General features: G+C 39.8%; 1 protein-coding gene across 1 annotated transcript in view; it reads right to left on the bottom strand.

The window, feature by feature from the left end:
- The window catches only part of pparg (peroxisome proliferator-activated receptor gamma), a 32344-nt gene extending 21709 nt beyond the window's left edge, over positions 1 to 10635 (bottom strand). Inside the window, exon 1 of the mRNA XM_041955638.1 lies at positions 10404 to 10635. The gene's annotated coding sequence lies outside the window, so the exon portion shown is untranslated. The remainder of the gene's footprint in view (positions 1 to 10403) is intronic.
- Between the last annotated feature and the right edge of the window lie 1621 nt (positions 10636 to 12256).

Below are 12256 nucleotides of genomic sequence, written 5' to 3'. Positions count from 1 at the left end.
GTGTGTGTGCGTGTGTGTGCGTGTGTGTGTGTGTGTGTGTGTGTGTGCGTGGTCATGCTTTTCCTCAGGAAGTGATGACCAATAGAAAGGGAACTACACACACACATTTTCTCTCTCTGACAGAGTCTGGGCTCAGCAGAAGTTCAGACAGCTAACTATCATGTGGTCTGTGTGTGTGTGTGTGTGTGTGTGTGTTTGTGTGTGTGTGTGTGTGTGCATGTGTGCGCGCGTGTGCATGCAAGTTTGTGTGCATGTGTCTTTCATTCCTAATTTTTTATTTCTGCATATCTCTGCGTACAGTACGTACTTGTGTATACGTGCCCATGTGCTTAAAAGTGTTTCCTTGTAACTGTTTCCTCCCCTGTGCAGGTGTGTATGCATGTGTGTGCGTGTGCGAGCGCGTGTCTGTGTGTGTGTGTGTGTGTATAAGGTGGTAGACATCAGATGCAGATGATTTCCTGTTGCTTCACTCTGACAGGCGACCTCATCATGCCTCTCTGGTTGCACTTCTCTCCCTCCGTTCAGTCACTCAGTGTCGATGTGACAGCGGTGACGCACTCACTTCTGCCTCCTCATGCAATACTAACACAAGTCTGCTGGCTCTCTGATTTAGTTAAAAATAACAGCTACTTTCTATGAGAGCTGTTATCTATAAACTGGAGACAGATGCTCACTGCCTTTACTGTTCTAATTTTATCTGAGGGCAAAAAGATTTTTGCAGTGTAGCAGTAACCTCAAGTCAGTCTTTATTTCATTCGTACATGGCAGAATATAGTATAGTACAATCTCAGTTTATGTGCTATATGTTTTGTCTACATTCTGTTGTTTTTATTTAACATGGTGTGTTTTGTTTTGTCAATTTCAAGGGCTGACTGAACATCTGGTTGGACGAAATTAGCCTTCTGGATAACACTGAGACATTGACAGTAATGTTGATCAATGTGCTTTGTCCTTTCAGAGTAAATAAACAAACTGAGACAGCGCAGCATTCAGTAGTTATTTGTCTCTGACTATAAATGCGTTAAAATTCTACCAAATAAAATATGCAGTAATGCTCACATGTTCCCAGGGCAAACAAGAGAGAAGTGGTTTCTTCTTATTAACTGTGACAATGGAAAATTTCTGCCTGCGTTTCCATTTGTGCAAAAGTTACGTGACTTTACAGGGATGCACAAAAATTACAAAGCAAAACTTATATAACAAAAGTGGTCTGGGGAAAAAAGGAGACGCACTTACTGAACAATTCAGCCGCTGAGCGTCTCAGCTCATCTGCTGGTGTCAATCATTCACTCACTACTGTGCTATTTTGCCCAAAGGGGTCAAGGCTACACAGGTAAGGTCAAGTGGTCTCACATTAGCTTGGCAGTAGCTTTCACCACTCCATTCCCAATTGTGCACTGGGACTATAACCAATCCCTCCAACATTGCACAGCCAATTAGAAAGAATGCTGAACTGCACGTTTTTCAAGAGGGAAAGTCCTCAGTTCTTTGAAAGATTAAGAACAAAAAAAACATTCGAAGATGTTTAGATGAGGTGTCTGGCTAGGTGAGGTATCTGGTATGCTACCCGGATGTTAATGAAACTGAATCTGATCACCGATCAACCATAACTTAACCGCTTGTTTTGGGGCCATTTCAAGGCCAAGCAAATGTTAACTTCAAGGCTCACAGAAAGAGGCTGCCCACACCATGATAGATCTCCTACCATGTTTAACAGTTTGAGAAAGATCCAGTTGTGTAGTTCTGAAACATAAACCTCAGATAGAAGTTAAAACTGCATCTGAAAAACCTCAGGTATGGAGACAACATGAAAACAATGACTCATAAAATCATATGATACAGTATTTCTCATCTGACAAGAAACAAGGTTTCTGTGTTTCTGTACATCAAGTTGTGTGTGCTGAAACTAATCATACACCAAAGAGAATCTATCATCAACTTAACCATAGCGTGGGCTGGACTCATGAATCAACACAGCAACCTGTGACAAGTGCCTAGAACTGGTTTTCAGTGAGTCAAAGTAAACAAAAAAGCATTTGCGGTTGTAAACATGAATGCATGTTTCTTTACGAAGACTTCACCTCTGATGGGTCCAAACTGAGTGTACACACAACAGCATTCAGAAAAGGGAGCACTGTGATTGTTGGCTCCTCGTTGCTAACTCTCTAGGCATTGTTGCCAAGGGGCTGCATCATGTTTTTCAGTGAGCCAGTGGAAATGTGGAACTGCAGCACTGACAACTTGTGAAGCTGGGGACACAACTGACGACTAGCTGAAACCTATGAAGACAAACCACACAAAGACTGTTTCCACCAATGAGCAAAGTGAGGATAATGATCAAGTGAGTAAATACAGAGATAACACTAAGGTTGTGATCACAAAAGTGAGACGCTCTTAAAGGAATAGTTTAACATTTCAGGAAATGTGCATATTCAGGGTCAAAAAAATAAAGGAAATCAAATAATGGGTGGTTGGAACAATGGCATGACACACTATCAGCACCACTAAAGATCATCAATGACATGTTGTACCTGATTTGTTTATTTCAAATACAAAAGAAATGTGAAAACGATAAGATATGGGGTTGCATGTGTTTACGTGGAGTTACAGCTCAAGCTCAACAGTTAGCACACAGACATGAGAGCTGTTCTTCTCATCTAACTCTCTGCAAGAAGGTGAATAAGGACATACCTAAAACGTTGGATTATTCCTTTAAACTGAGTGGCAGCTGTGCTAAAACCTGATTAAGTGGATAATAAGATAACAGCAACCCTTTCACTCACAGCATATCATACTACTTTTCCGTTGGCTTGCTGTTTTCGACCAATTTTCTTTTATTACTTCTCCCTCTTGGACACATGTCAGCGTGTCATGGCCGATGGGCAGCAATTGAATTAGGAGACCAATTATGAGAATCATTAAACACCACACACTATGTGATTTTATCTCCTGACTGTGAACAGTATGAACAGTCTTGGTTGGACTTGGTCTGTTCCGTCGTCACACTCAAATCATGGTTATAATCAACTCAACAATCAGAACGTCATGTGTCCCAGCCTAATTTAGCAAAAAAAAAACAACAAATGTTTTAGCTATGACACGCTCACTCTGCTTCAGTTTTAAAACAAAAGGGGCTAATCTAATCTCTTCAATCGGTCAACCCAGCTTTTGATCATTGTGACATAATTTAATTATCCATTGTGATGGGATGGCTGTTCCTGCCAGATTTACACACACACACTGATGTTCAGGATATGTTCTACATTGCTGTCAGAGTCATAATGTGACTGGGACGTGAGGTGGGCCTTGTATTATAGGACGGCATGGTGACAGAAGTCCAATGAACAGCACTCTGGGGGATTGTAAATAAATATATTGAACCCTTTTATGCAAACAAAGACAAGCATTTAAGGACAAACACACCCTTCATGCTGCATATATTTGCACAAGCGAGGGCATGTAAGCACACAGGAATTTAAACATTTACTATTTGACTCAGATATGGGCAACACACAAGCAGGTCAGTATACATACAGAGAGAGAGAGAGAGAGAGAGAGAGTACGCACAGTTGTATTATATATCTGTGTGTGTGTGTGCTCCATATGCTGCTCTCTGGGAATCTGTAGTTTTAACAATAATCTGAGGACGTGAACTTTCCCCCAATTCCTTTAAATAGTTATGAGTTAATGGTTGATGAGTCTCTTGAGCTTCAAGAGCTTCCTCGCTGGATAAGGAAGCAAGGAGTGTTGCATGCTGTCAAGGCCTCAAACACACACACTCATACACACATTTACATGTATGTTCCATGCTGTCACTCTGAAAGACGTGAGGAGATGTCTGAGGACATGTGTGCACTGCAAAAACAAAGCATAGTCCTGGGCACTCCTTCCATTTAAGACAGGAGAACCAAATAAAAAAAAAATCTCTTTGTCTCACACACTCGCACACACTGAAACAGACACACACACACTTCAAAGTCCAAGAGGGGCAGGAAGGTTAGGAAGAGAAGGAGGATGACGGAGAGAGGCAGACGAGGAGATAAACACCTGATTCGTCCTATACAACTGTCATTTGTGATGACGTCACATAGGTAAATTATCTGTTTACATGAGTGTGGTCTCAGCTGGTGGAGGCATGTGAAAGATTTACAGCCAAACTTGTGTTTTGACGGAGACGGGGAGTGAGAGGAGGGTAACACGGTAGGAAGAGGGAGAGGTACAATGTGGAAAGGGTCGTGCCCTGTTCCTCGAAGTGGAGAGGAAAAGACGGGAGTGTGCTGTCTCCAGCTGCTGTTTAGCTGGACAAGAACAAAACAACTCATGACGTAACTCTCATTCACAGAACGTACTGTAAACTCATGTGCCAGGAACGGTGTACGCAAAAGAAACTGATTTAGAATTGTCTGTGGACAAGAAAGGTTAAATGAAGGTTTGACAAGAGCAAAATAAGTGTCAGAGCTGGCTCAATAACTGCCTGCTTGCGAATGCGTTCCCGGTGATTGTCCAATCATCTGCACCCACGCACAGCAGGACCGTCAAGCTTTGGTTTTCTCCACACATTAAACACTTGCATGGGGCTAAACTAAGATACTGGCCATGTGATGAGTGTAGAGGATTTTATAGCTTTGTCAAAAACCAAATTCACGTAAGCAAAAGTGTAAGGAATGGATTAAACAGTGTGAGCTGTAATACAAAATTGAATTGTAAGCATGTTGAAAAAGGGCAAAATGTACTCACCCTCATATTAAAGACATACGGTATATTAGGAAATGATTTCTATGTTATCATTACTGTCTTATTAATCATTTTCTACAGCTTCTTATTAGGTTCTAGTTACGTGATACTATTTTTTACATTTCAATTTGTCGAATATTACTTGTAATTGGTAGCTGTACCTGAATGCTCCCACGCCTCCCATCACCTAACCATTTTATGTCAGCTCAATACTTCATTCATGGTTCTCATTATGTGGCCTGTAATGTAGCAGTTAACAAGTGACTGCGTGTACTTTGAGTCTGCGTCCATCAAAGTGGATGAATGATCCCACCCATTGGCCTCGAGGTGTCATATCCTGACATATACAACTACCCTCTTGAATCTCCATGAATGTATTCTTAACATCTGTCGCTTTTTTTTTTTTTTTCGGTGTTAAGACGTATTATTTTGACAGTTTGGTAGTCTGTCCAATGCAACGTCACTGTCAACTAATTACACTGCTGTGGCAAAGCATTGTCTCTATTGTGATAGCTGTTTGTGCTTATTATGCAACCTTTCACTATGAGCAGATAGAAGCAGAAAACCAGACCCCCTAAAGTGGTTCCCCCACTGTGTGGAAACTGGATGCTAATATATCAGAGCTGACAATAAAGTTAGCAGCTCTGTCATGTTTAGAGGCCAGCAAACCCCAGCCAAACTCGTGAACTGAGACACCTTTACTCTATACCTAGAGTTAGTCTTAATCCTAAAGTCCACAATATACACAAGACAGGAAAGAGCATGTAAGATCAGCAGCCATTCAGGGTATAAGAGGTAGAAAAAGTTTCCAGAAAGAGGGAAAGCAATTTACAGTCATGTTCCTGTTTCATTTCCAAGATCCTTTGACATTTAAATATTATTATGTTAAATTGAGGAGGCGGATTACATTCATCATGCATCATCCTTAGCAAGACCTGAACAACTGATGTCTCAAGCAGTGCCACATCCAGTGAACCCACGGAGAACCATGTGCACATAAAGTCTGAGTCAGTCTTAGTTCCCACTAGAGACTGAGGTTTTGACCTGAGGAGCTGCTGTTTGCTCCCACATCTTTCTAAATGGGAAATTAGGGCAAAGGTTGTTAAATATTCCTACTGTCCGTTGAATAATATCTATGTTAAAGTGCACTGGCGAGGAAAGCGCATCATATTAGTGTATTTGTGTTGGTTGACGTGTGTCTTTATATTTGTGTGTGCAAGGGTGAATTACCAACCAGGCAACGGCATTCTCTGGTTCCAGCTTCTTAATCTGATGACAAGATCAAGTTTAAGTTTAGGAAATTGTAATGGGCTTTTTTTTTTGTTTTTTTATTATTTGCTAGACCATACGATGGATTGATTTATCAAAAAACAACTAAACTATTATCATGAGATTTCTGCTTTGTTTACCTTTTCTTGTCATTTACTAATACACAATCAACAATGAAAATAGCCCTAAGCCCTAATAGATTGTGATCAGACATCATTTTAAACGTTCACAATCCAAAGCATGCTACGAGTAGTGGAATGAAGTGCAATGGCTAGGGTCACTCCAAACAGCCCGTTGATATGTTTTGTTTACTGAAGAAAGCCTCAAAAGAACAGAAATAAATGTTATTTCTGTTGCTGTCTCAGGCAGGCAAACTGTTTTTCAAAAATACATTTTTGCGTGTGAAAATTGTGGATGTGAGACAATGTTAGAGAAAGAGATGTTAGAGATGTTGAAGAAAGAGATGTTAGAGATGTGTTTATGAAAGTAACTGATAAGTAACTAATAATGGCACAAGAGCCATCATGTTTGCAAATTGCTTTAAAATGTGTTCTTTGCTCATGCAGATGTAGACAGAGTTTAATACAAAGTGTAACAAGACGAGAACTGATGTTGAAGTTGCCCTGAACATGTGTCACTTCTCAGATGCTTGAAGTTGTTGTGATTGAAGCTTGTTCTCACCACATCTTGTCATTGTAAACAGATGAGAGAGAGACAGAGAGAGAGACAGAGACAGAGACAAAGTGTGAACAGGTGTAATGGTAACAAATGGACTGGTTCACTAAAAAAAAAGAAGCCAAGAAAGCTCTAAGGACATACAGCATACTAAACTTTTTAATCGAACTCGTTTAAACATATTTGCCCAGAAGACTATTGCTGAAATGTTTAAGTAGAATTACAAATACATCACTGTGTTGAACTCCATCTCCTATTAAGATAATCATTAATTACAATATAATCAGTACATAAAGTCAGGAAGACAAAGTTAAGCAACAGAGCTGGATTTGACATCAGCAAACAACCAGAGGTAAACTTTGTTTGATGATAAAATAAATCAAATTCTGCAGCTAAAAAATCTTGTTGTCAGTAGTAAATGCCGAAATGATCAGCCTTGAAGTTAATAATTAAACCTAATATAAAAAACAAATTGATGAGCTTAAGGCTACACTGTGTCAACACTGTCTCAGTGTCATCTGATAGAATCGAATCAAAGGTGGCTTTTCTGAAAACGTTCACAATAAGAAAAGCTGAATTATGGTATGCACACCAGGACGTTGGCGGTGTAGAGGCAAAAGTGGTTAACTATCTGTGGGCTGAACCTGAGCGTGTCACTCTCTTTTTATCTGTGTATTTATACAGATACAAATGTGTAGTTGAGCGCCTTCCTTCCTTTCATGCAGTGATCATGTTTAGCCCTCCCAGCTGCAGCAAACAACTTCTTAGAACACTGGAAACAGTTGCTTTCAGTATATTAAATTAACAAGTATGCTGGTGTGGAGGTGTCTTTAAAAACGTATGCATGTTTTTACGTCTGCAGAGATTTAAACATCACTTTCAGGCCATGTGAGGGACAACATAAACATAGCATGCTATCTTGAGACACTCCTTTCATTTACGACAACAGAGCAAAGTCCACATTTGTCTCAGTCATTCACACACACACACACATACATACACACACACACCTCTCTTTAGGAATTTTATAACTTGATAAGTAATAATTCACAGACTGGCACCATATCAACACACACATGCAGAGATTAAAAGACATACAAGTTGTGTGTATTCCTGTGACTGATTTCAATTTCCTGAGATTTTAAACAGATACATCTTAATCCATTTGTGTGCCAGGCACAACTTCCAGTACATAAAAGATGCAAAACTCAAACAGCCACACGCTTGAAACAGAAATACTTCGGAAATACCAAACAAGTATGCCCAGTGCCATGTAAATTCAAATTAACACGATAGCTAAGCAAAATATTACATTAAAATGAGAACGGGATATTGTGACATTAATCTAGATGAACATTGTCGAACGGAGAAATGACCTTTCATAACTTCTCCAAAGTAGAGGTTATTTCTCAACCACAAATATAAGTTCTCCTACTTTAAAATAGCCGTGTTACATCTGTGATGAAATTCTAACCTTTAATAAACTTAACATCCATGATATAATCCTGATAAATACCTAATAATTTATAGGATCAGAATAACGTTGTTACTTGAACATTATGGGATTATCTGTACAAACCTGTAACTCTTCGTTTTCATCTTTTCAAGAAGTGCAGATAAACTGTTGATTCGTTCTCTCTGTCAGTTATTTTTAACAACCTGGTTTTTAAGGTAAGAGAACATCTTACTTCTGGTAAAAGACAACACCTTGCCTATTGTTTATCTGTCGTTTTGTGTTCTTTCATTGTTTTTGCTATTTGTCTTACAGAGCTGTTGATTCCACTAACATCATTATCACTGAGTACTGAGTACTGAGTATTTGGAGGCATGACAGCATGATTCTCAAAGAGGCAAATGTTTCAGCTCATTTGTTAGCAACAACATGCACTGAACCAGCAGCAATTTTTCAAAGCTGCTGTAGTTTGATTTCCTGTCTTCCAGGTAGAGCTGATTGATATGCAAAGAAAAAAACAAGAAAACAAAACATTTATTTTGATTAGATATTGTCCTGTAAGTCCTTGTAAGTCCTGATTTTAGTGGGAACGGTAATTTCTGTATTTTATTTTTACTAAAAAAAATATATAGAAATGATGATGATGTGATTTTTGCTGGGGTCTGTACCAAACAAACGTGTTCCCTTTATGCCTGCAGAATAGGCCGGGGCATTTCTGTAGCACTGCAATGGTTAATTTGTAATGATGTGTTGTGACACGTTTTATCTTTATCAAAAAACTGCAGCTCCTGCGATTTGGGTATTGCATTGTAGTTTCAATAATATTTCAGTTAATTGTTCAGCCCTACTTCCAGGCAGCAATTGGTTTCAAGTGCTCTCGGTACACTATTACAATAAACTTGTTCAGACTTAAAATTTGCTTGAAACAGATAATCTATCACAATGAACTTTGTATTAAGAAGTATTATTGTGTGATAATGTAGTGTCGTCAGCTGCATCACTTCAGTATCGTAAAGTTTACTTAAATTTGAGTAAACGTTGAGTAACGGTTAGGCGTATCTCAAACAAATTTACAGTCTCTGCAAGTAATTTTTTAGATAAAATAGTGACACTATTGGAAACTAATGGCTGCCTGGAAGGTAGGCAACATACTTTGAAAGGTCTGCAGTTATGTCAAGTAAGTGGACCAAAGAAATGGATGAAGCTGTCTGAATCTGCCCAGTAGTTTTATGAATCTCAAGAACAAAAATAGCTTTCATTGTTTTGAATACATTTAGTTTGGAATAGCAAAATAATTCTCTTTGAATTTTCCCTGCTTGCTTGCGGCAGGATCAGATTATGGACCTGATGATTACACAAACAGTTGAAGAATGGTTAACAACTTGAGGCACTGTTAGCAGTAACAGTGCGAGTCTTGTCCAACTAACTGATAAGTTTGCCGTCCCAAGTACTATTATTACATCATAATGAAACAACATTGGCACTGCTCACGTCAGCTACCGCAGAGTCACACGGCAGACCCTCAAAGAGAAGTCACTGTTGGCCCCTGAGTTTGTGTCCACATTATTGCTGAGTCACGACCAAGATTTTCCAGACAATTGAAAAGAAGGAAAAAAAAGCACAGAACTGCCTGAACATTGTGCAATACCTAAATGTTCCTCACATGACACAGAGGATGAAGACATGAAAGAGGAATATATAAAATATATGAAAAAATGTCACACAAATGAACCCCTCTAAAGGAGCTACCCATAAAAACTGCTCAGGATAAATTCAGAGGGAGTGAGACAGTCTCTTGTACTCACCTGAGAAGTTGTGACCACTTTGGTTAAAATCTCTGCCTGGTGTTTGCATGTCAAACTCACACTCACAGACCCGCTATGGACCAACACCTGACTGTGTGGCAGTTGTCAGTCCTGTGACCGCACCCGCCTCCCACCCTCGCCATCACCAACCCCCTCATCTGTCACACTCCAAAAAAGTGTCCACCTTAACAAGATATTACATCTGGCAGTCTTAGTGCTCCTCAAAACAAGAGGATATGTTGACATGGCTGGATTCAAGAGGTTTTCAGTTTCAACAACTTTAAGTTCAGACAAGGGTTTTTTCCCAAAGCAAGGTGATTTTTTAATACCCAGTACTTAAAAAGCAGACTCAGTGTTGACCGGTTGATTTACTTTTTAAGGTGGTTTTCGGCATGTACCCTCCAAACAGCAGCCACAACACTCGCGGCGCTCACAGCAAACAGTGAGCCGAGCGGGAGGTGACTGACCTGATCAGTGTTTTGAAGCGCACAGCAGACGGAGCCCACTCGCTCTTCCGCAGTTGGATCGCCTTCTTCGGTTGTGCAAATGTGCGCGTCAGCGTTGGAAACCGCGGCGTCTGGTCGCGTCCACAGGAGTGCAGTGTCAAAGCGGTCAGGTCTGTTTGCTGTGGAGGTTCCTGGTCATGCAGCTGCTGCTGCTGCTGCTGCTGCTGCAGAGGTCGGTGTCTGCCTGCCTCTCCTGTCTCTCTCTCCTCCCTCCTCTCAGCACCACCGCCCGGGAGTCCTGAGGACACACGCAGAGGCATCAAATTACCTTTTAGCATGGCTATTATTTAACCATTTAATTTGAGCGCCTTTTTTGAGGGATTCAGATTAATAAAGTAAATGCGTTATTGTTTGTTGGGTTGTGTATTTAATTGCAAGCCAAACTTATAAAAGAATAGTTTACCATGTTTTGCTTTTTTGCCGAGAAATAAGATAGCGTTAGCCAAGGTAAATCCTGTTGTTATCGTCACGGTAAAACGTAACATTGACAGGAGCTAGCAGCCGGCTAATTTAGTTTAACACATGAACTGGAAAAAGGGGGACACAGCTAGTATTAGTCCGGCTCAGTCCAAACGTAACAAAATACACCTACCAGCACAGGTAAAGCTCACAGACAAACACGTTATATCTCGTTTGTTTAATCTGTACAAAACTGACAAAGGTCAGATGAGGTTTAAAACGTGTGCAGTGGCAGGAGCAGTTGCTAGGCAACCAACAGAGAGTCCAGAAAGTTACTGCTCCTGTGGCAAAATGGTTAATTGTGTTTTTTGGTTTTTTGGTTTTTTTACATTGTAATTTTTGTATGGATTAAAGAAAGAAGATACAGCTGCTGTATTAACTGGTGCGCTTTTGAGTTGTTGGCAGATTTACTACTGTTGGACGGACCCAGGCTAGCTGTTTCCTCCAGTTGTCAGTCTTTGAGCTAAGCTAGTTAGCGTGATTTGGCTGCCTTACATCAGTGAGACTGGTTTTAAACATCTCATCTAATGCCCACTGTCACCGAGAAAGCAAAGTGTATTTCCTGAGATCTTGATCTCTTCCTGTAATGTTACATACCTGTCAAATAGAGACAGCTTGATTTGTTAGGCAGATTGTTGGGTTAGCCCCGAGCGGACTAATGGTGACTAAAGGGGGTCATTACAGTCACATCTCTAAGGAGGACTAAATTTACCTGCTGGAAGATGTTAATAGTAATAGTAATTGACAGATTTTCCAATTAAATCAACCCGATTCAATAGTCAACGAATTCCTGTGAATTTTCATTGACAAACATTAATATATTCATTTTCTAAGTGGCATACTAAGTCTAAAGTCACCGTTACAAATTGTCCTAGAAAAGATTCTTCTAAATTTTAATCTACTGTGCTGATTCTTTCATAAAATGTCATCCATTTAAACTCACCTTAAAATGAGGTGCAAATATAGATACATAACAAATCACTTGCCTACGTGCTGCAACTCTAGAGACTCTTGACACTCTGTAAGTTTGAAGACCTTTGATTAACCTCAACCTAAACCACACTCTATTTTTAACCCTAAGCCAGACACTGAAATCTACAGACTAATTATTTTCTCTGCAGGCAGAAAGTAGCCAGGGTAAATCACACAGTTTTTTAACCCACTAGTCTTGAAATCACATCTTGTTATGTCAAGATACTGGATGTTTTAATGCGTTAATAAAATTCACATGTAAATAAAGGTCTGTTTTAGGACAGTCATACATTAAAAAGTTCCACATTCACCCTCCTTATGACACTTGAGCTGTAGATATCACTAAATGTTTCATAAAAACGGGAGACTGCGACGATGTTCAT

This window comes from Chelmon rostratus, chromosome 2 (assembly GCF_017976325.1).
Source record: "Chelmon rostratus isolate fCheRos1 chromosome 2, fCheRos1.pri, whole genome shotgun sequence".
NCBI lineage: Eukaryota > Metazoa > Chordata > Actinopteri > Chaetodontiformes > Chaetodontidae > Chelmon > Chelmon rostratus.
This window is presented reverse-complemented; position numbering and strand designations above follow the sequence as displayed.